This window comes from Cherax quadricarinatus, chromosome 87, assembly GCF_038502225.1.
Source record: "Cherax quadricarinatus isolate ZL_2023a chromosome 87, ASM3850222v1, whole genome shotgun sequence".
In the NCBI taxonomy this organism is placed as follows: Eukaryota; Metazoa; Arthropoda; class Malacostraca; order Decapoda; family Parastacidae; genus Cherax; species Cherax quadricarinatus.
In genome coordinates, this window is record NC_091378.1 from 15,993,396 (window position 1) to 16,015,339 (window position 21,944).

At 42.6% G+C, this 21,944-nt stretch overlaps 2 protein-coding genes across 2 annotated transcripts in view; one reads left to right on the top strand and one right to left on the bottom strand.

Moving 5' to 3' along the window:
* Window positions 1–7,934, top strand: part of LOC128703821 (uncharacterized) — a 102,460-nt gene extending 94,526 nt beyond the window's left edge. The window contains exons 8-9 of the mRNA XM_070103764.1: window positions 1,075–1,124; window positions 7,741–7,934. The gene's annotated coding sequence lies outside the window, so the exon portion shown is untranslated. The remainder of the gene's footprint in view (window positions 1–1,074; window positions 1,125–7,740) is intronic.
* The window catches only part of LOC128703822 (lachesin), a 1,052,338-nt gene that overhangs the window by 494,737 nt on the left and 535,657 nt on the right, over window positions 1–21,944 (bottom strand). The window lies entirely within an intron of this gene.

Genomic DNA, 21,944 nt, shown 5'->3' on the forward strand with positions numbered 1-21,944 from the left:
ATAATAATTATTAAGTTTAAATATTTATACATGGTTTGATTAACTTAAAGTTAACCTAACATTAAAAAACTGGACAATTTGAACAAATTAAACTATATTACTAAACCCACTTAATATTATGCATTATATACTTCATTATACTCCATAATTACCAATGAATCTTACAAGAAAATATAACAATGTTTAAGGTATTTGCAAGAACTGGAACTCTGCAGTCAAGTACAAGAGCTCTTCAACAATCCTGCTGGAAAATGGCAAGAGAAAAAACAGTAATACAGAGCGAAGTTGTTGATTGATCGTATGTTGACTGACAGCACAAGTCACACTGGGAAGTACTGATGTGACAACTTTTTCTGGGAAGACTGATACAGTGGCGATGTAAACATTGACAGGCGTTGCACAAAGGCTTGAGAGTGAAGAATGCAACTTCAGGAACACAAGAATTGCACAAGTCTGAGAGTTCGTAAGATATTTACACGAAAAGCTTGACACTTACGCCCAAGCCACTGAAAAGAGCATTGATGACTCACGAAATCGTAATAACACGATTACAAACAAACCATACCACGGGCGGGGATAGAACCCGCGATCAGCGAGATCGCGGGTTCTATACCCACCCGTGGTATGGTTTTTTAAGAGCATTGATAAGAGTAAACGGGGTAGGAGGCTTGTTCGTGGCAGTAAAAGGTCAATAAGAGGGCAATAAAAGGGCAGTAAGAGGTCAGGGTGAATGTCAACACTCAGACATGATAGCTGGTTGCATGTAGCAATAAGTGATGTGCAACCTGGGTAGAAGCTACCAATATTTATGCGAGATAAATAAACTTTTAAAAACTCTTATGTTTAACAAGGTTTCAGTCTGGGTGAAGCTGATGATTTTGTTCTCATATATTTTTATTAAACAGTAATTATTTCTCTCATATCCCCTGTTATGTATAATAATTTAATTAAATTCTTGTTGTGCCTGTTAAATTTATTAAATACAAGAATTTAAATATCACTTTACCTTTCTAACCTATTTATTGATATGAATAAAAATTTAGTCTCTTCGTCCAGGTATTTTTTTAATTCCAGATGTTCAGCGTGTTCATCTCGATGTACCCTTCCTGTTCCCAGTTCTACAGGTAAACACTTCACTTTCTTGTTCTTGTCTCACTTTCACCATGAAGGTGAGTCTCACCCTGGTGACCCAGACACACAACAATTACTTCTTACATTTACTTCTCTATATTTAACAAATTTTAGGAAAGCTACAGAGAAATACAGAGAAATTCCTCTTCTTGGATTATATACAAGTTGGCTTCCTACTGTAATTGTTTTACTGTGATTCTGATGAGGTGCAAAATTACTGGCAAACTGTGGGAGAATTTCTAATATGAACCCTTTCTAGTGAACCTTGTATAGCGTGTTCCTCCAGCAGAACCCTCTTTCAGTGATGCCTCATTGATGCCTATTTCAGTGCCCATATGGAGGGACTTTTCAAATAAGGGAAAATTCCATTATAGTGCCCTTTATTATATAGATCTTAATGAAGACAGAATTATAGGTTCCTCATGTGAACTCACTCTTGTACCGATTATTTTGTGATTATTTTTCAGCTGAACTTTGATCAAGTAAATCTACTACCATTAGTATATAAAATCCATAATAAACAGGATTATTTTGGTTGAAATGCTAAACCTGTATGGGGTGGTACAGCGTCTCGAAATGGGAGTAATTCAGATTCATATCAAGGTAAGGGAGAACAAATGTATTTCCAGTGAACAAGAGCCTCTTATAACAATCAAGGAACCTCCTTCGTGGGTTGATATGTACGTAGATACGTACACACATTTAATTATCAAGTACAAAATTTAGGTAGGTATCCATCTCTTGGAAAGAAGCCACATAACACTATAAATACCAGCCTGGATCCCCTACAAAGACGTTCAGATTACTTTCAACCTTTGGTCAATATGTGTGGCTCTGGTGGCCTGGTGGTTAACGCTCTCGCTTCACACGGCGAGGGCCTGGGTTCGATTCCCAGCCAGAGCAGAAACATTGGACGTGTTTCTTTCCACCTGTTGTCTATGTTCCCCATCAGTAAAATGGTACCTGGGTGTTAGTCGACTGGTGTGGGTCGCATCCTGGGACACTGACCTAAGGAGGCCTGGTCACAGACCGGGCCGCGGGGGCGTTGACCCCCGGAACTCTCTCTAGGTAAACTCTAGGTAAGATGTACCTCTTTTTTCAACTCTAAATCACGTACACAACGTTACCAGAGGGAATTTATTACCCCATGATTAATTTGGAGACAGGAGTGAGAGTGTCAGGCCAGGCCACCATGTCTCTCCCAGGAAACTTGCAGGCCACCATAATTTTGCTGTGATGGCAAATGTATGCAGCACCAGGCTTTTACAGAGATCCAGTATTTTTTCTTGTCCTGTTAGAGACCTTCTTACCGTCAAGATTACGCTCTTCTTGAACTTTACACGTCTTTAATGACTTCTTACAAAGTTGTTTCATATTATATGGCATTTTCTTGTCAAAAGAAAATTTATTTATTCATTATAAATGAAATTCTAAAGCTATTTGGTTTTACGTAACGAAAAGTAAAAATAAATACATATAAATATGTCGTGCCGAATAGGTAATAACTGGCCAATTAGCAAGAACTCATTTAAAATTAAGACCTTTCTAAAATTTTCTCTTATTCATTTAAAGACCTTTTTTCATTAAAGTTAATAATATATTATTAATTTTCTACCAAAAGAACCTTAGGAAACTTACCTAACCTTATTATAACAACTGCAAATTAATTTAGCCTAATCCCACTAAATATGTTTCTGATAAGTTTACAATAATTTAATAAACACAATGAAATGTATTTTTTTTTGGTAAGGTCAGTATGATTTTTGCAGAATTATTGCATACACAAATTTTCTCTTGCCTTATTCGGCAAGAAGAGCGTTGTTATTTAAGCCAAAATCGCAAATTTTATCTATCCGGCACGACATATATATATATATATATCGTATTGTAACCACGAACGAGTGATATTCAATCAATAACAACACATCGACTAGCTGGGGGGTCGAACCCATGTTGTTTTAGCCTCCCTCATGGTAAGCGAAAATTCCACGAAGCTCTAACCCATGGGACCATACAATCCTACCATATAATCCTACTTGTAGGATTGTATGGTCCCATGGGCTGGATTGTCGTGGAATTTTTGCTCACCATGAGGCTGGCTAAAACAATATAGGTTCGATCCCCCGGCCAGTCACAGTGTTGTTAATGATTACCACTCGTTCGTGGTTACAAAATGATATATACTGCTTGTAGAAGCTGGTAAACCAAACGGGGAGTAGAATGAAATTAGCTCTGAGGCACCCACACCATTGTATGTCGTCAGATCACGACTCAGTACCTATCTCAGTACCTATCACACACACACACACACACACACACACACACACACACACACACACACACACACACACACACGGTCCAGTCTTGCTGGTTCATCCTCACCTCTCTCTCTCTCTCTGGTAATGTCCCTATCATGCATCATGTTAGGGATACTAGCAGAGAGGCAAGGATGAACCAGCAAGACTGGATCTCTTTTTCATCCTGAGTAGCTCGGACATTGAAGACATCACGTTTGAAAGTCCCCTTGGAGCTAGTGATGACGTGGTTCTGAGCTTTGAATACACAGTAGAGGTGCAAGTGGAGATGGGTAACAGGAGTAGGATGGGAAAAGCCAAGCTAGAAAATGGGGGACTACACAGGCATTAGGAACTTCCTGCAGGAGGTTCAGTGGGAAAGAGAACTGGTAGGAAAATCAATAAACGAAATGATGGAATATGTAACAACAAAATGCAGGAAGGCAGAGGAATGGTTTGTTCCTAAGGGCAACAGGAATAATTGGAAGACCAGAACGAGCCCTTGGTTTACCCGAAAGTGTAGGGAGGCAAAAACTAAGTGCACTAGAAAATGGAAAAAGTAAAGAAGACAAAGGACCCAGGAAAATAGAGAGATTAGTTGGAGAACTAGAAACGAGTATGCACAGATAAGGAGGGAGGCCCAGTGACAGTACGAGCACAACATAGTATCGAAAGTCAAATCTGACCTGAAGCTGCTGTACAGACACATCAGGAGGAAGACAACAGTCAGGGACCAGGTAATAAGGCTGTGGAAAGAAGGTGGGGAACTCACAAGAAGCAATCAAAATGTGAGGAGCTCAACGTGAGATTTAGGGAAGTATTTACAATGGAAACACAAAGGACTATGGGAAGTCAGAATAGGGGGGTATATCAATAAGGGATATACCAACAACTTCTGGATAAAATACAACCGAGGAGGAGGTGAAGAAGCTGCTAAGTGACCTTGATACTTCAAAAACTCTCTCCGTGGGTCCATAGAGAGGGAGAAGAAATGCTGTGTGAGCTACTAGCAACAGTTTTCAACACATCCATTGAAAATGGCCAACAACCTGAGGTATGGAAGACGGCAAATGTAGTCTCTATTCTTACGAAAGGAGACAGACACGAGGCAATAAAATACAGACCAGTGTCACCGACCTGTATAGTACACAAAGTCATGGTGAAGATTATAAGGAGCAGAGTGGTGGAGAACGTAGAACGGAACAAGCTTATAAAGGACAACCAGGACTGATTCAGGGAAGGAAAATCTTGTGTCGTAAACCTACTGGAGTTTTATGACAAGGTAACGGAAGTAAGACACGAGAGAGAGGGGTGGGTAGATTGCATTTTTTTTTGTACTGTAACGCCTTCGGCACAGTTCCTCACAAGAGATTAGTGCAAAAGCTAGAGAGTCATGCACACACAACAGGAAGGGCACTGAAACAGATCAGAGAATACCTAACAGGGAGGCAACAACGAGTCATGGTACGTGACGAGGTATCACAGTGGGCACCTGTGACGAGGGGGGAAGGTCCACAGGGGTCACTCCTAGGACCAGTACTATTTTTGGTATATGTGAATGACATGACGGAAGGGATAGACTCAGAAGTGTCCCTGTTGGCAGATATGAAATTAATGAGGAGAATTAAATCGGAAGAGGTTCAGGCAGGACTACAGAGAGTCTTGGACTAGCTGGAAGACTGGTCGAGGAACTGGCTCCTCGAATTTAAGCCCGCCAAATGGAACGTAATGAAGCTCGGAGAAAGGCAAAGAAGACAGCAGACAGAATATAGGCTAGGTGGCTAAAACTGCAAACCTCACTCAATGAAAAGGATCTTGGGGTGAATATAATACCGAGCACATCTCCTGAGGTGCACATAAATCAGATAACTGCTGCAGCATATGGGCGCCTGGCAAACCTGACAATACCATTCCGATACCTCAGTAAGGAATTGTTCAAGACTCTGTACACCGTGTACGTCACGCCTATACTAGAGTATGCAGCACCAGTTTGGAACCCACACCTGGTCAAGTACGTCAAGAAATTAGAGAAAATGCAAAGGTTTGCAACAAGACTAATTCGAGAGCTAAAGGGAATGTTGTACGAAGAAAGGTTAAGGGAAATCGACCTGACGACACTGGAGGACAGGAGGGTTAGGGTAGACATGATAACGACATACAAAATACTGCAGGGAATTGACAAGGTGGACAGAGACATGATGATCTAGAAAAAGGACACATAAACAATGAGTCACTATTGGAAGTTGAAGACTCAAAGGGATATTAGGAAATATTTCTTCAGTCATAGCATTGTCAGAAAGTGGAATAGTCTGTGAAGTGACGTAGTGGAGACAGGAACCATACAGTTTTTAAGACGAGGTATGATAAAGCTTATGAAGCAGGGAGAGAGAGCAGGACCGGGAGCTATGTCTCGACCCCTGCAACCACAACTACACGAGTACAACTAGGTGATCACACACACGCAAAACACGCACACACATACACACACACACACACACAGGAAGTATTTCTTCAGTCATAGAGTTGTAAGGCAGTGGAATAGCCTAGAAAATGACGTAGTGGAGGCAGGAACCATACACAGTTTTAAGACGAGGTTTGATAAAGCTCATGGAGCGGGGAGAGAGAGGGCCTAGTAGCAACCGGTGAAGAGGCGGGGCCAGGAGCTAGGACTCGACCCCTGCAACCACAAATAGGTGAGTACAAATAGGTGAGTACACACACACGCGCAAAACACACACACACACACACACACACACGCAAAACACACACACACACACACACACACACAAACATACACACACACAAACACACACACACACAAACACACACACACACATACACACACACACACGCAAAACACACGCAAAACACACACGCAAAACACACACACGCAAAACACACACACGCAAAACACACACACGCAAAACACACACACGCAAAACACACACACGCAAAACACACACACACACACACACACACACACACACACACACACACACACCTTGTTTTATATACATCATTAACTCAGTAATAAGTAAGTTGATCATATTTAAAGTCATTATAAAACTGAATCGTCCAAAATTTTTCTTTTTATGATTTTTTTTTATGCGCTGTTTCTATCACTTAATATTTTTTTTAGTATAAATTCATAAACATAAGCCAACATTTAAACTACATTTCTCACTTTAATAGTTTCGTTACGTAACATAAATTTATTATCGTGGGAGAGAGCTAAAGCCGTAGGGAGTTTTGTAATATGTACGACGACTGCGTAAATTATTATCAAAATTAAGCGCTGGATCCACAATAATTCACTGAACAAAATTTTGTTCACTAAACATGTGCAATCTTTTTTTCTTGCATGTGTTTGCTTACTGATTCAGTTGTTTACTAATCTCTGTATCCAAGAGCTTATAGTACAACCCGCTTACGACGACGTGTCGGTCCGACTTGAACCATTTACAAAGTCCAAGTCGGACCGAAACGTCGTCTTAAGCTCCTCTCTCCTATGTGCAAGTTATTTGTATATTGTTCCAGTCACGGTATTGTGCCTTTTTATTTATGAAGTTAGTGAATAAAAATGGGCATTTATAGTTGAAATTCCAGATATGGCTCGAGGTTTTTAGGAAGAAACATTATAAACCGGTTTGTTTGATCGATAATTTGTACAGTAATAAACCGAAACACTTAAATATTTACTTAATTTAATTATGAGAATCTGGTATCCCATGAGGATAATTGAGAGATATATACAATATACCTACACGAAACAAAAGATAAACTTTGTTCATTATATTATGTGGTTTAACATAGGTAAGACACATATGCAACAGTTAGACAACTTTATTCCGAAACGTTTCGCCTACACAGTAGGCTTCTTCAGTCGAATACAGAAAGTAGGCAGGAACAGTAGAGATGTGAAGACGATGTAATCAGTCCATCACCTTTGTAGTCGTAGAATTTGAGGTTGTCAGTGCCTCAGCCTGGAGAAGTTCAGTTCCCTAGTCAGATAGTTCCAGACTATGGAACTGAACTTCTCCAGGCCGAGGGACTGACAACCTCAAATTCTACGACTACAAGGGTGATGGACTGATTACATCGTCTTCACATCTCTACTGTTCCTGCCTACTTTCTGTATTCGACTGAAGAAGCCTACTGTGTAGGCGAAACGTTTCGGAATAAAGTTGTCTAACTGTTGCATATGTGTCTTACCTAACAACCTGTCGGTATTGTATACCATTTTGATGTTCAAAGTTTAACATAGTAATGATATCGCATAGTGTAATATTAAATTATGATTTTTTCCTGCCTACAGCCAGCCCACAGCCTTGTTTGAGGCCCTTCCGCCAACATCAGTGTAGTGTGCCTTATATTTTCGTAGGTTTTCCCCAATGATCTCTGTAATAAACTATATATTTCAACAATTACTGGTTTCCTTAACCTGAAAGTCTAGTTTGGATGGAAAGGAAAAATTTCAAACCTTAATGGCTTTCAAAATAGAGAAAATAAAACGTAGTAATTCCAGAGATGCATCAAGTCAGTACTCAAACCCAGCTGTCAGTTTTAAGTTTCTCCTAGGTATTTTCTTGTTACTTTACCTGTGTGACCCAAAACGTTCGATATTAACTTCAGTATCCTGGTCACAGACCGGGCCGCGGGGGCGTTGACCCCCGGAACTCTCTCCAGGTAAACTCCAGGTATAATAGACTCACTGCTGCTTCAGTGACCCAGGTCCTATGTTGGGTCACTTGCCTCCGTGTCTTTGGCAAAGAAGACAGGTCGTTACCTCAGTGACGCAGAAATGTTATAGCCATATGGGGGACCAGAAACGATGCTGGAGGTGGAACTGCTTAACCTTATGCACCAACATGTTAGGGACACAGCCAGAGGGAGAGGAGGGGACGAACCAGCAGAATTTGACCTCGTATTCACTTTGACCAGTTCCAACGTTGGGGATGTCACATGTGAAAGGCCCCGCGGCCCTACAGATCACGTGTTCCTGAAATCTCGAATACATAAGAGTAGAGAGTGAAGGAGGATGACGACGGGAGAAGCAAATTTACAGAAGACTACACAGGTACGAGGCAATTGCTGCATGAGGTGCAGATATGATGTCAATGAGGAGAATTAAATCGGATGAGGATCAGGCAGGACTACAAAGAGACATGGACAGGCTGAAAGCTTAGTACAGCATCTGGCTACTCGAATTTAATCCCGCCAAATGAAAAGTCATGAAGATCGGGGAAGGGCTAAGAAGACCTCAGACAGAGTATAGGCTAGGCGGCGAAAGACTGCAAACCTCACTCAAGGAAAAGGATCTTGGGGTAAGTGTAATACCGAGAACACCTCCTGAAGTGCACCTCAGCAAGATAACTGCTGCAGTATACCTGATAATAGCATTCCGATACCTCAGTAAGGAATCATTCAAGGCTCTCTACACCCTGTATGCCAGGCCCAATTGTTGGAAAAACTTCTAATTTCAATATTAAAAGCAATATAGATTTAGTGTGCAAATTAATTACAATAAGGTTAGCTTTGATGTTACCTCTTTCTTCACAAAAGTTCCAGTTGATAATGTATTAAATTTCCTATCTGTAAACCAAGTCAGTGTAATTTAAAAAAAAAAAAAATAAAAATCTTGTCTTTCCATGTTGCACACAATTTTCAAACTGCTGTCCCCTCCGAAGTCAGAAAATAATACTCCATTGTCACCCTCCGCAATGTTTCTGATGTCAGGATTGAACAGTATATCCCCGATTTCACTGCTGTAGAAGGTTGGTATGTCAGTAGTCATGGTTAGTTGATATTTGTTGGGGTGGTAATACCCACAATACCCCGTGCATACCCATGAGGCCTGGATTTTTTCCTAGGATGCTCGAGATACCTAGTAACCTAAACAATACAACTTGGGTCTAAAATGGCAGGAAGATGCAAATATGAAGCCTGGAATAATTGTATGTATTAGTATGTCGATCGAAAGATTGCAAACATTTTCAAATTGCAAAATAAACAGAGAGAGAGAGAGAGAGAGGAGGAGGAGGATGGACAGGTATTATGACGTAACGTTGAAAAAAGGCTTGCTTCCTGAGGGACAAGAACTCCATTATTGTGATCTTGAGCAACACATCTGAACCAGTAATATCTTCCCACGTATCTCAACCCCCACACATCACTGGGGCGCTGATTACCTAAGAATGAAGAGAAGACCATTATTTTTATCTGAAAAATTATTTGGAACTTTGAGATAAAAACATTCTTCCTCGTCGCAACTGGATTACGGAGATTAGCTTGTATATCAGGCTGCCTCACGGAGCGGGAAGCGTTAATGGCCGCTATCAGCTACGTGCCGGAGTTCTTTCCTCAGCGTCAACCCCTAAGTTGTGTAAGTAAAACCATGGTTTACCAGGGGAGCTGATAAGGGACACCTTTAATTTAGCTCTTTCATCTCTAAACTCAGCAAAACGGGTATTTAATGGGTTAATTATCGGGTTCGTGAGTCATTATTTCCCGTAATGGGTGAATTTATGCCTACCTGGAGTCTACCTGGACGGTGTTAAGGGGGGTCAACGCCCCCGTGATCCGGTCCATAAGTAACTTGATTATGTTTGATATTTTGTCTGAAATGAATATATGAAAATTATACAAGTAGTAACCTTGAAAAAATATTTAATAAAACATCAGCAACCCATTAGTCAGTCATCAGTTTTTCCAAGACTGATGGACTGATTACATGGACTCCAGGCTGAGGGACTGAGTACCTCAAACTTCTCCTGATTCTCACCATTCTCCTTTGTATAGCACTGATGAAGCTATTGTGAGGCGAAACGTTTCCTCAGTAGAGATACCCAAGTGTTGTGTCTAATTTACCAACTTTTCAGTTCTCTAAAGCACTTATTTACAGTCTCCTTACTTCATAACTAGTCAGAATCCGGTACATAACCTGGATCAGTATTCGGTTTGTATTGCTACACAGTAATGCCGTTAAGTTCGGTCATAAAGATCACAACAAAGTGAACAGAAAGTACACAAGGAAATATTTTAAATGTTATATCTGGATTAAAATTATTCACATGGAAGTAAACAAAGACAGTGGCGACTTTTTAAATATCAATTTTAAAGATATTAAATCTTATAACACTTGCCTTTTTCCCCAAGTCAAATTTAATTACCCCCCCCACACACCTCATCACCTCTCCTCTCTCTTCTTCCCTCTTCTCCACTTCCCTTCCTTATTCTCTTACTCATTCTGCCTTTGGGGTTATTCCCCTTGTAAATTGCAGCTGTGATGATAGCAAGGGTATCTTTGTCTGCCTCGTTCCGTTGAGGCCCTCGATGGTAGCGTTGGTTGTCGTGGAAATTGCATTATCTTGAGATGTGCAGAGATGCCCTCTAGCATTCCGGAGGGCAGCTTTGTGTGTCCTTAAGTTGACGGATGAATCCCTGGAGGCTGCCTGTCGGCTCGGAAAGGTGGCGGGTTTCCGGTTGTGAATTTCTTTTGTCTGCCGAGGTGGCTCGGTGGATGCCAGGCTGCCATCTTGGACTGCTGGTTTATTGTCATGAAGGGAAGGTTGAGAGCAGTTTCTATATATCATCATCCTCAACAAATTTACCAGGGGTACTCTTGGATGACAGGGGTACTCTTGGATGACAGGGGTACTCTTGGATGTCAGGGGTACTCTTGGATGTCAGGGGTACTCTTGGATGTCAGGGGTACTCTTGGATGTCAGGGGCACTCTTGGATGACAGGTACTCTTGGATGACAGGTATTCTTGGATGTCAGGGGCACTCTTGGATGACAGGGGTACTCTTGGATGGGGTACTCTTGGATGACAGGGGTACTCTTGGAGGCCAGTGGAACACTTGAATGCAGGAGGTGCTGTTGGATATAAAGGGTACTCTTGGATACAAGCGGTACTCTTGGATACAAGCGGTACTCTTGGATACAAGCGGTACTCTTGGATACAAGCAGTACTCTTGGATACAAGCAGTACTCTTGGATACAAGCGGTACTCTTGGATGCTGGGGGGACATACGATCTCTCTTAGTATCTCATCGGAGCAGTCACTCTTCCCTCCTTTATAGAAAAAGATAGAAAACATAGCTATGGACGATGGTATCCAGGCTATGGCTTCTCATAGGCACCTTCTTCCCCCCTGCAGCAACTTAATTAACATTAGTCAACAACAACATTCTCCACAGCTATCAATCGGGCTTTAGAAGATCCTACTCAACCGACACTTCCCTAATTAATCTGATGGATTACCTGAGAACTGAAATGTCAAAGGGGAACCTCATAGGTATGGTAACCTTAGACCTGCAAAAGGCCTTCGATACTGTCAACCACAATATATTATGTAAGAAACTTCAAGCTATCGGTATAGGTTTTGTAGACTGGTTTTAAGTCTTACCTTAGCAACAGGAGACAAATAGTCAAAATCAACAAAACGGAATCAGGACCCCTGCCGATAACATGTGGAGTTCCCCAAGGTAGTATTCTGGGTCCCTTATTATTCTTATGTTATGTCAATGACATGCCTATCAGTGTCAAGTGCAAACTTCTACTGTATGCAGATGACAGTGCCCTGTTAGTGTCAGGCAAAGACCCACAAGATATAGCTAATGTTTTAACACTGGAACTGGAGTCCTGCAGCAAATGGTTAGTAGACAACAAACTATCATTACACCTCGGGAAAACTGAAGCCATTCTCTTTGGCACGAAACAAACTGAGAAGGGTAAATAATTTTAATGTTCAGTGTAATGGGGAGCCCGTCACTTCGGTTTCATCAGTAAAATATCTGGGAGTCCCCTTTGACCCATGCATGTCAGGAGAATTGATAGGGAACAGTGTAGTAAAGAAAGCCAGACTGAAGTTCCTGTATAGACAAGCACAGTGTCTACCTACTGAGGCTCGCCGGACCCTATGTCTAGCCCTTATACAAAGTCATATGGACTACGCTTGCTCTTCATGGTACTCTGCCTTGACAAAAAAAAAACTGAAAGATAGACTGCAAATCACCCAGAACAAAATCGTAAGATACATCCTGGGGCTGGGACCAAGAGAACATGTAGGCCAGGATGAATTACAGCAGTTGGATATGCTGAATGTTGAAGACAGAGTAAAAAAAATGAAGCTAAATCATGTTTATAAAATTGCTCACAGTGTCCAGAATATCTTGCTGTCAATTTTGTCAAGGTTGGGAACCAAAGCAATCATAGTACTAGGGGGAGAAAGCACAACTTTGTAGTACCCACAGTCAGTGGCCAGGCTTCAAACACCTTTTATTGTACAGCAATAAAGGAATGGAACAGACTGCCTGCACATATCAAAGCCAGTCATAGCATGAACCAGTTCAAGAAGAGTGCCAAAAGGTGTCTGATGAATGTAGCTACAGAAAGGGAGGGGAATGATTTTCTATTTTTTAGCTAACATACGTGTAAATTTTACCTTATTCCTAGTAATGACCTTCGTATTGTAGATAGTCTTAATGACCCTCGTGTAGTAGATAGTCTTTTTAGTATGATAATAAGATGTTATATTCATTGTAGAATAATAAGAAAATATTATAACCATTATATTATAATAATAAGGTAAAAGGACCCCAATGGAAATAAGTCACTGTCTGACTTTTTTTTTGCTGCTATGTATGATAATTCTATGTAACTGTATTTTTGTATACCTGAATAAACTTACTTATTAGTCCGGCAACATCTCTTCATATCAGATTCAATGTTTTCCTACACACCGTTTTCTTTGCCTTAACACGATTTAGGTCGTTTTCTTACTTGTCATGAAGGTGGCAACTATTATATTTTTCTTTCTGAAGCTGCTTACTCTTATTCTCTTTCTTTCTCTCTCTCTCTCTCTCTCTCTCTCTCTCTCTCTCTCTCTCTCTCTCTCTCTCTCTAAGCTTCTAGCTCCGTTGATTTAGACAGTGAAATCGTTACCGTTGAATACGTCATTAAGCACTTGTTCCCAAGACAGTGTCGGGACAGCACTCTCCAGTAGACACCAAATTCATGGGATCTCATGTGTAAAACTCCCTTTAAACCTCAACACTGTTTCATTTACTGGGTAATTTGATTTTGTTTGTTTGTTAATTAAGGAAGTTACTTAAATTGCTACTTTAATGGGCCTATTACATTGCATATTGCTCTCGTTATGTAATCAAAATTTGATTTGACCGAGAAGAGGAAACATTTGCAGCTGACATTCGTGCAGATCGGCTCATTAATAAGGTTTATGTGAGGAAGTGACCCATAGCGAGTGTATTAATACTGAGAGGGGGCGGCCGCCCCCACACTATTGTGACGAGAGCCTGGTAATACTGAGAGGGGGCTGCCGCCCCTCACACTAGTACTCATTGTTGTGACGAGAGCCTGGTAATACTGAGAGGGGGCGGCCCCCTCACAGTAACAATCAGTGTTGTGATGAGAGCCTGGTAATACTGCTTCAGTGTTCATGTGGGGGTGGAGGGGTAATTATAGCGCTTCATCAGTCCTATGAAAATAAGAATAGTGAAAATCAAAAGGAGTCTGAGGTAATCAGTCCCTCAGCCAGGAGTCGAGGGTATTGCTGCTGCTCATATAGGAGTAACTTGATGAGGGTAGATTGGAAAGGGAATAGGTTATAGGAAAGGCTGGTAAAGGGAAAGTAAAAAATACAGGGTGGGATGGAGGAAATATGATGATACTTGGATGGGAAGGAGGAATGGTGATTGTGATGCGTCGGGAGGGAGTCATTCAGCAGGTGCTAGAGGGAGGAATAAGGTGGTTTTAAATAGAGGAGAATTTGTTGGTGCTGCTGGTGTAGGAAGGCGAGTGTAGTTTACCTGGAGTTTACCTGGAGAGTGTTCTGGGGGTCAACGCTCCCGCGGCCCGGTCTTTGACCGGGCCTTCTGGTGGATCAGAGCCTGATCAACCAGGCTGCTACTGCTGGCTGCACGCAATCCAACGTACGAGCCACAGCCCGGCTGGTCAAGTGTTGTAAGATGGGAGAGAGGTGACAGATTGAAACAAAGGGTTGCTGGTGGTAGTGAAGGGGCTAGAGGTAGGTAGAGGCTGGTATTTGTGGGGAGGAATAACAGTGGTTATGGTCACTGTGCTGAACTGGCAGAGATGCTGCTAGAATAGCAGGGATATTGTTCAATTTTAGGAGGAAGCTAGGGACATAATAATGGTGATTTTAAGAGGGGAATACTGATGATTCTCTTTGGTGGAAGGGAAAACTGATCTGGGCATTTAGGCTGGAGGGGGAAAACTGGTGATTGTATTTGGGTTTAAGGGAAAGAATGATGATATTCAAGTAGCAGGGAAGAACTTGTGGTGGTATCCGGGTTGGAGGGAAGAACTTGTGGTATCCGGGTAGGAGGGAAGAACTTGTGGTGGTATCCGGGTTGGAGGGAAGAACTTGTGGTATCCGGGTAGCAGGGAAGAACTTGTGGTGGTATCCGGGTTGGAGGGAAGAACTTGTGGTATACGGGTAGCAGGGAAGAACTTGTGGTATCCGGGTGGGAGGGAAGAACTTGTGGTATCTGGGTCGGAGGGAAGAACTTGTGGTATCCGGGTTGGAGGGAAGAACTTGTGGTATCCGGGTGGGAGGGAAGAACTTGTGGTGGTATCCGGGTGGGAGGGAAGAACTTGTGGTGGTATCCGGGTGGGAGGGAAGAACTTGTGGTGGTATCCGGGTGGGAGGGAAGAACTTGTGGTGGTATCCGGGTGGGAGGGAAGAACTTGTGGTGGTATCCGTGTGGGAGGGAAAAACTCTGATGGTTGTATCCGTGTGGGGATACAAGTATGCTGATAGTACTGAAGAGTTAAGAAGTTGGGATTAGAGAATAAGGTGGCGGTGATGGTGTGGTAAGGAGGATCATGGTGGTGTCGAGCCGCAAAGGAAATGGAGAGAGAGAGAGAGAGAGAGAGAGAGACAGAGAGAAAGGGGGGTAGTGTTGTGTTTGGAGCTAGTTCTACGTATTGGCCTTTGGGAGAAAGAAAAATGTTGGCGAGAGAGTGCAAGTTAGCGGGCAAATACAAGAATGTACACACACCACAGGTCAGCTGTTTTTAATAATCTTCCTGGCTTGCTAGTGTACTCGCATATAATCTAGTGATACCAGTGAATAGCAGAATACAGTGTTGTAGTAGCAACTAACCAGTATTATAATGGTTCCGGGGGTACGCCCCCGCGGCCCTTAGTGGAGCTGCACGCAAACCAACATGGAGTCCGGAACTGACTTGTCCAGTGCCAGCATTAGTCTCGGGCCCCTGTTTCGTGCTAGTGACACCCCTGCTTTTCATTGGGGGGATGGTGCATCGTCTGCCAAGTCTTTTGCTTTCGTAGTGGGTGATTTTCGTGTGCAAGTTCGGTACTAGTCCCTCTAGGATTTTCCAGGTGTATATAATCATGTATCTCTCCCTCCTGCGTTCCAGGGAATACAGGTTTAGGAACCTCAAGCGCTCCCAATAATTGAGGTGTTTTATCTCCGTTATGCGCGCCGTGAAAGTTCTCTGTACATTTTCTAGGTCAAAGACCTGGGAGTGATCATGTCGGAGGATCTCACCTTCAAGGACCATAACATTAGTTTCTTTTTTCTTGAAATACCAGACGTATACTGTGAATTTCATATAACCTGTAGTTACCAGCGGTCGCAATATACACAACCAGAAGCAAATATTACTACAGAAAAAGCGTCCTTCCTCCAAAATTTCCACCAGTCAACTATAGTGATAATATAGCATTTATTGTGGTGGAGACGGAAAAAAAAATAGAAAAGCTAGATACAGCGATTGATAAACAAGGGTTGAGGTCGACCGTTCGTCATTGTAGGAGCTGCCAGAAATCACCGGTTTCTTCAACACGCAAGTTATACTTTTGTATCAATCAAATCACATATTACTCGGGTAGATAATTTCCAGTAGATCCTTCATGTGTTAGCCCAAATCACCGACCAGTATGTTTTAAATAAGCAACCCACTGATCAGATCAGATCGACTGGTCCAAACCCTTGACTGGTCCGAACCCTTGACTGGTTTCAAACGGTTTCATTGGACAATAAAGCAGACTGTAAACAGATGGGGTTGTAGGCGCCCTTATAAACACAAACATTAAATATATATCAGGAACGTGCACGGTAAGCTGTCCAATATACAAAAACAGTTAGAAAAAGAAATACAAATAGCTAGAGCTTCATTTAAGGAGGTTAATAGAATATTCAAGAGGTTGCTAGTAGAATTGCAGTAAATCAACCATTCAAATCATTATGAAGCTGTGTGTAGTCTGTGGTCAGTCAAACAAACGGGCTTCCACATGGATAAATTGTCATTTGTGTGGAAATTGGTGTCATGCCCCTTGTGCAGATATCCAAGAACTAGCTACAAGCAGTGTTAAAACAGGGAAATGTTTTTAGGTATGCCCAAATGAGATAAATCTGTGGACTAAAATCACAAGGGTATTAAAAGAGGACAACATCGAAGCTGCTTTCATAGACAACCTGGAAGCTTTCTACAGCAGATGGGAACATAAAAAGTCTGTGCTGAATGGTACTGCCCTTGATACTGGCCATGTAGTCAGAAACTGTAAGGCTGGAGATGAAGTCCTGGTAGTCAGTAAATGTGGGGCTGATAGTGCTGTCCTGGGAGACAGTAATGGTGAAGCTGGAGGTGCTGTCCTGGGAGACAGTAATGGTGAAGCTGGAGGTGCTGTCCTGGGAGACAGTAATGGTGAAGCTGGAGGTGCTGTCCTGGGAGACAGTAATGGTGAAGCTGGAGATGCTGTCCTGGGAGACAGAAATGGTGAAGCTGGAGATTTTGTCCAGGTAGTCGGGAACTATACGCAGGAAGGAATACATATAAATGACCTCATAGGGGACAGGAGCCATAGTAGGGAAACAAGTGTAGTCAAAGATAAGATAAAACCAATATTGCAAACTAGAAATACCGCAGGAAATAGCAAACAAGAGGACTCCACTAGCAATAGTGAGGATATATTACCAAAAACAACTGGTGGGAGCTCCATTGTTGGTGCTAGGGAGGATAGAAGTAAGACAGGGAAACATGCACCAACAGGGAATACAGTCACAGAAACCCAAGGCAAATGGAAACCAAGCCTGTGCACATACTATGCACTTGGTATCTGCTGGCATGGGAAATCTGGAAAAACAGATGGGACGTGCAACTATGACCACCCTAGAAAATGCCATGCCCATATGACAACAGGAAAATGCAAACTCCCTTCCTGTAAGCTTTTTCACCCTGAACTGTGTACCTCTTCAGTACAGGAAAGACTGTGCTATAACTTAAATTGCCAGGCATACCATCTAAAGGGGACAAAAAGATACAAAACATCCAGGCCATGGGAAAACCTGGGTAGCCACAGCCACTCAAGAGGGAGAGGTTTTTTAGTGCCAGGATGGAAAAAAAACTGGCAGGAAATGGCAGAAATCGTACACCAAATCCAGTCATTCCTGGAGTGGAACCACAGTCGATGGCCTCCACTCCAAACCAACAGATACAGATACTAATGCCGGAAAAAAAATCCCCCCCCCAGTACCAACAATACCACCAGTCCGATAACATTCTTCTTTGCAAATATACAGGGTCTAAAGCCAGCAACAAACAAAAAAATACCTTTCATCCGTGGACTGCTTGCAGAGGCAAAGGCAATGTTCGCGGCTTTCACTGAGACCCACATAAAGGATCACTTGGACAACGAAATATGGATCCCAGGTTACAACCTATACAGATGTGACAGAGTGAACAGGCAAAAGGGGGAGGGGTTGGCCTGTACATTGCAGAGTCACTTGTTTGTACAGAACTGCTTAATGCCTCAAATGATGTAGTGGAAGTTTTAGCAGTGAAGGTCGAGAACCAAAACATAGTCATTGTGGTAGTCTACAAGCCTCCGGATGCAACATCCCAGCAATTCCAGGAACAGCTGTTAAAAATTGACCACTGTCTGGAAAATCTTCCAGCTCCTGCACCCAACATCTTGCTCCTGGGGGATTTCAACTTAAGGCACCTAAAATGGAGGAATATAGCAAATAATATTGTTGCAGTAATAACACCAGGAGGCAGCTCTGATGAAAACTCACACTCACACGAGCTTTTAAATCTCTGCACAAAATTCAATTTAAACCAGCAAATAATAGAGCCTACTAGACTGGAGAATACACTAGACCTCATCTTCACTAACAATGATGATCTGATAAGAAATGTCACCATATCAAAAACAATATACTCAGATCACAACATAATTGAGGTTCAGACATGTATGCGTGGAGCCCCAGACCGACATAATGAGACTAGTCACGAGGGAGCATTCACCAAATTCAACTTCAATAACAAAAACAAAGTGGGACCAAGTAAACCAATTCCTAACCGATATAAGCTGGGAAGATATACTAAGCAACACAGACCCCAACTTATGCCTAGAACAGATTAACTCGGTGGCACTCGATGTTTGCACAAGGCTTATTCCTCTAAGAAAAAGGAGTAGATGTAAAATAGAAAGAGACAGGCTCTCCCTTTACAGGCGACGGAAAAGAATAACAGAGCGGCTAAAAGAGGTCAATATATCTGAAATGCGTAGGGAGACACTGGTCAGAGAAATAGCAAGCATCGAACTTAAGCTAAAAGAATCCTTTAGGAGTCAGGAATCGCGGGAAGAACTAAAAGCCATAAATGAAATCGAAAGAAACCCAAAGTATTTCTTCTCCTATGCCAAATCAAAGTCGAGAACAACGTCCAGTATTGGGCCCCTACTTAAACAAGATGGGTCCTACACAGATGACAGCAAGGAAATGAGTGAGCTACTCAAGTCCCAGTATGACTCAGTTTTTAGCAAGCCGCTAACCAGACTGAGAGTCGAAGATCAAAATGAATTTTTTATGAGAGCCACAAAATTTGATTAACACAAGCCTATCCGATGTTATTCTGACGCCAAATGACTTCGAACAGGCGATAAATGACATGCCCATGCACTCTGCCCCAGGGCCAGACTCATAGAACTCTCTGTTCATCAAGAACTGCAAGAAGCCCCTATCACGAGCCTTTTCCATCCTATGGAGAGGGAGCATGGGCACAGGGGTCGTCCCACAGTTACTAAAAACAACAGACATAGCCCCACTCCACAAAGGGGGCAGTAAAGCAACAGCAAAGAACTACAGACCAATAGCACTACCATCCCACATCATAAAAATCTTTGAAAGGGTCCTAAGAAGCAAGATCACCACCCATCTAGAAGCCCATCAGTTACACAACCCAAGGCAACATGGGTTTAGAACAGGTCGCTCCTGTCTGTCTCAACTATTGGATCACTACGACAAGGTCCTAAATGCACTAGAAGACAAAAAGAATGCAGATGTAATATATACAGACTTTGCAAAAGCCTTCGACAAGTGTGACCATGGCGTAATAGCGCACAAAATGCGTGCTAAAGGAATAACAGGAAAAGTCGGTCGATGGATCTATAATTTCCTCACTAACAGAACACAGAGAGTAGTCGTCAACAGAGTAAAGTCCGAGGCAGCTACGGTGAAAAGCTCTGTTCCACAAGGCACAGTACTCGCTCCCATCTTGTTCCTCATCCTCATATCCGACATAGACAAGGATGTCAGCCACAGCACCGTGTCTTCCTTTGCAGATGACACCCGAATCTGCATGACAGTGTCTTCCATTGCAGACACTGCAAGGCTCCAGGCGGACATCAACCAAATCTTTCAGTGGGCTGCAGAAAACAGTATGAAGTTCAACGATGAGAAATTTCAATTACTCAGATATGGTAAACATGAGGAAATTAAATCTTCATCAGAGTACAAAACAAATTCTGGCCACAAAATAGAGCGAAACACCAACGTCAAAGACCTGGGAGTGATCATGTCGGAGGATCTCACCTTCAAGGACCATAACATTGTATCAATCGCATCTGCTAGAAAAATGACAGGATGGATAATGAGAACCTTCAAAACTAGGGAGGCCAAGCCCATGATGACACTCTTCAGGTCACTTGTTCTATCTAGGCTGGAATATTGCTGCACACTAACAGCACCTTTCAAGGCAGGCGAAATTGCCGACCTAGAAAATGTACAGAGAACTTTCACGGCGCGCATAACGGAGATAAAACACCTCAATTACTGGGAGCGCTTGAGGTTCCTAAACCTGTATTCCCTGGAATGCAGGAGGGAGAGATACATGATTATATACACCTGGAAAATCCTAGAGGGACTAGTACCGAACTTGCACACGAAAATCACTCACTACGAAAGCAAAAAACTTGGCAGACGATGCACCATCCCCCCAATGAAAAGCAGGGGTGTCACTAGCACGTTAAGAGACCATACAATAAGTGTCAGGGGCCCGAGACTGTTCAACTGCCTCCCAGCACACATAAGGGGGATTACCAACAGACCCCTGGCAGTCTTCAAGCTGGCACTGGACAAGCACCTAAAGTCAGTTCCTGATCTGCCGGGCTGTGGCTCGTACGTTGGTTTGCGTGCAGCCAGCAGCAACAGCCTGGTTGATCAGACTCTGATCCACCAGGAGGCCTGGTCACAGACCGGGCCGCGGGGGCGTTGACCCCCGGAACTCTCTCCAGGTAAACTCCAGGTAAACACACACACACACGTAGTGGAGGCAGGAACCATACATAGTTTTAAGACGAGATTTGATAAAGCTCATGGAGCGGGGAGAGAGGACCCAGTAGCAACCGGTGAAGAGGCGGGGCCAGGAGCTAAGACTCGACCCCTGCAACCACAGATAGATGAGTACACACACACACACACGGTACAAGTGGTACAGAGTCGAAAGATAAAAGCTGCAACTCTCACTTTGGGAGGATACAAACAATAAGTATAGTACTGAGAATATCTCTTGATACTACCCCTACTACTACTACAACTACTACTACCCTCGCGGCTTTACACCTGGCTACTGCCACTATATATATGCGTTTCTTAGTTCTCTCTGTATTGGGACTGAAGAAGCAACTCATGGCGTAACATCTCCTAAAATGAATGCCCTGAACTGTACAAGTGTGTCTTTATCCACATTTTGTCGGTATCACCAGACAATTTCTCAATATATCACCTATGTTTAGACCCATTATTCGCTTATAAACTTTAATATCTCCTCTCTAAGTCAGTTGCAAATTGTATACATCTTTGCAGCTCAGCGGCATGCTGGTATACAGCAGGTATAACTGTGCACAACTGATGGGCAGGAGGTATATCTATCTCATGAATTTAATGAGTTCGTAAATAACACTCACACTCGTATAAATTGTACCAAAGTAGTTAGGTCAATTATCTTTATTACCCCACCTCTATCACAACCCTCCCAACCCTTTCCCATATTTCCATCCCTACCCATCCTTCTTCCTTCACCATCTTACCAAAGCTCTGGTCACACCTCGTACCTCGTCTCTCAGGAGAGTGAAGGTTCAAAGTTCTCTATCTTTATATGGGAGATTCCTTGTACAGTGCATTAATTTTCTCATTCTTCTATGAATGTTCTCCAGTGAATTTATA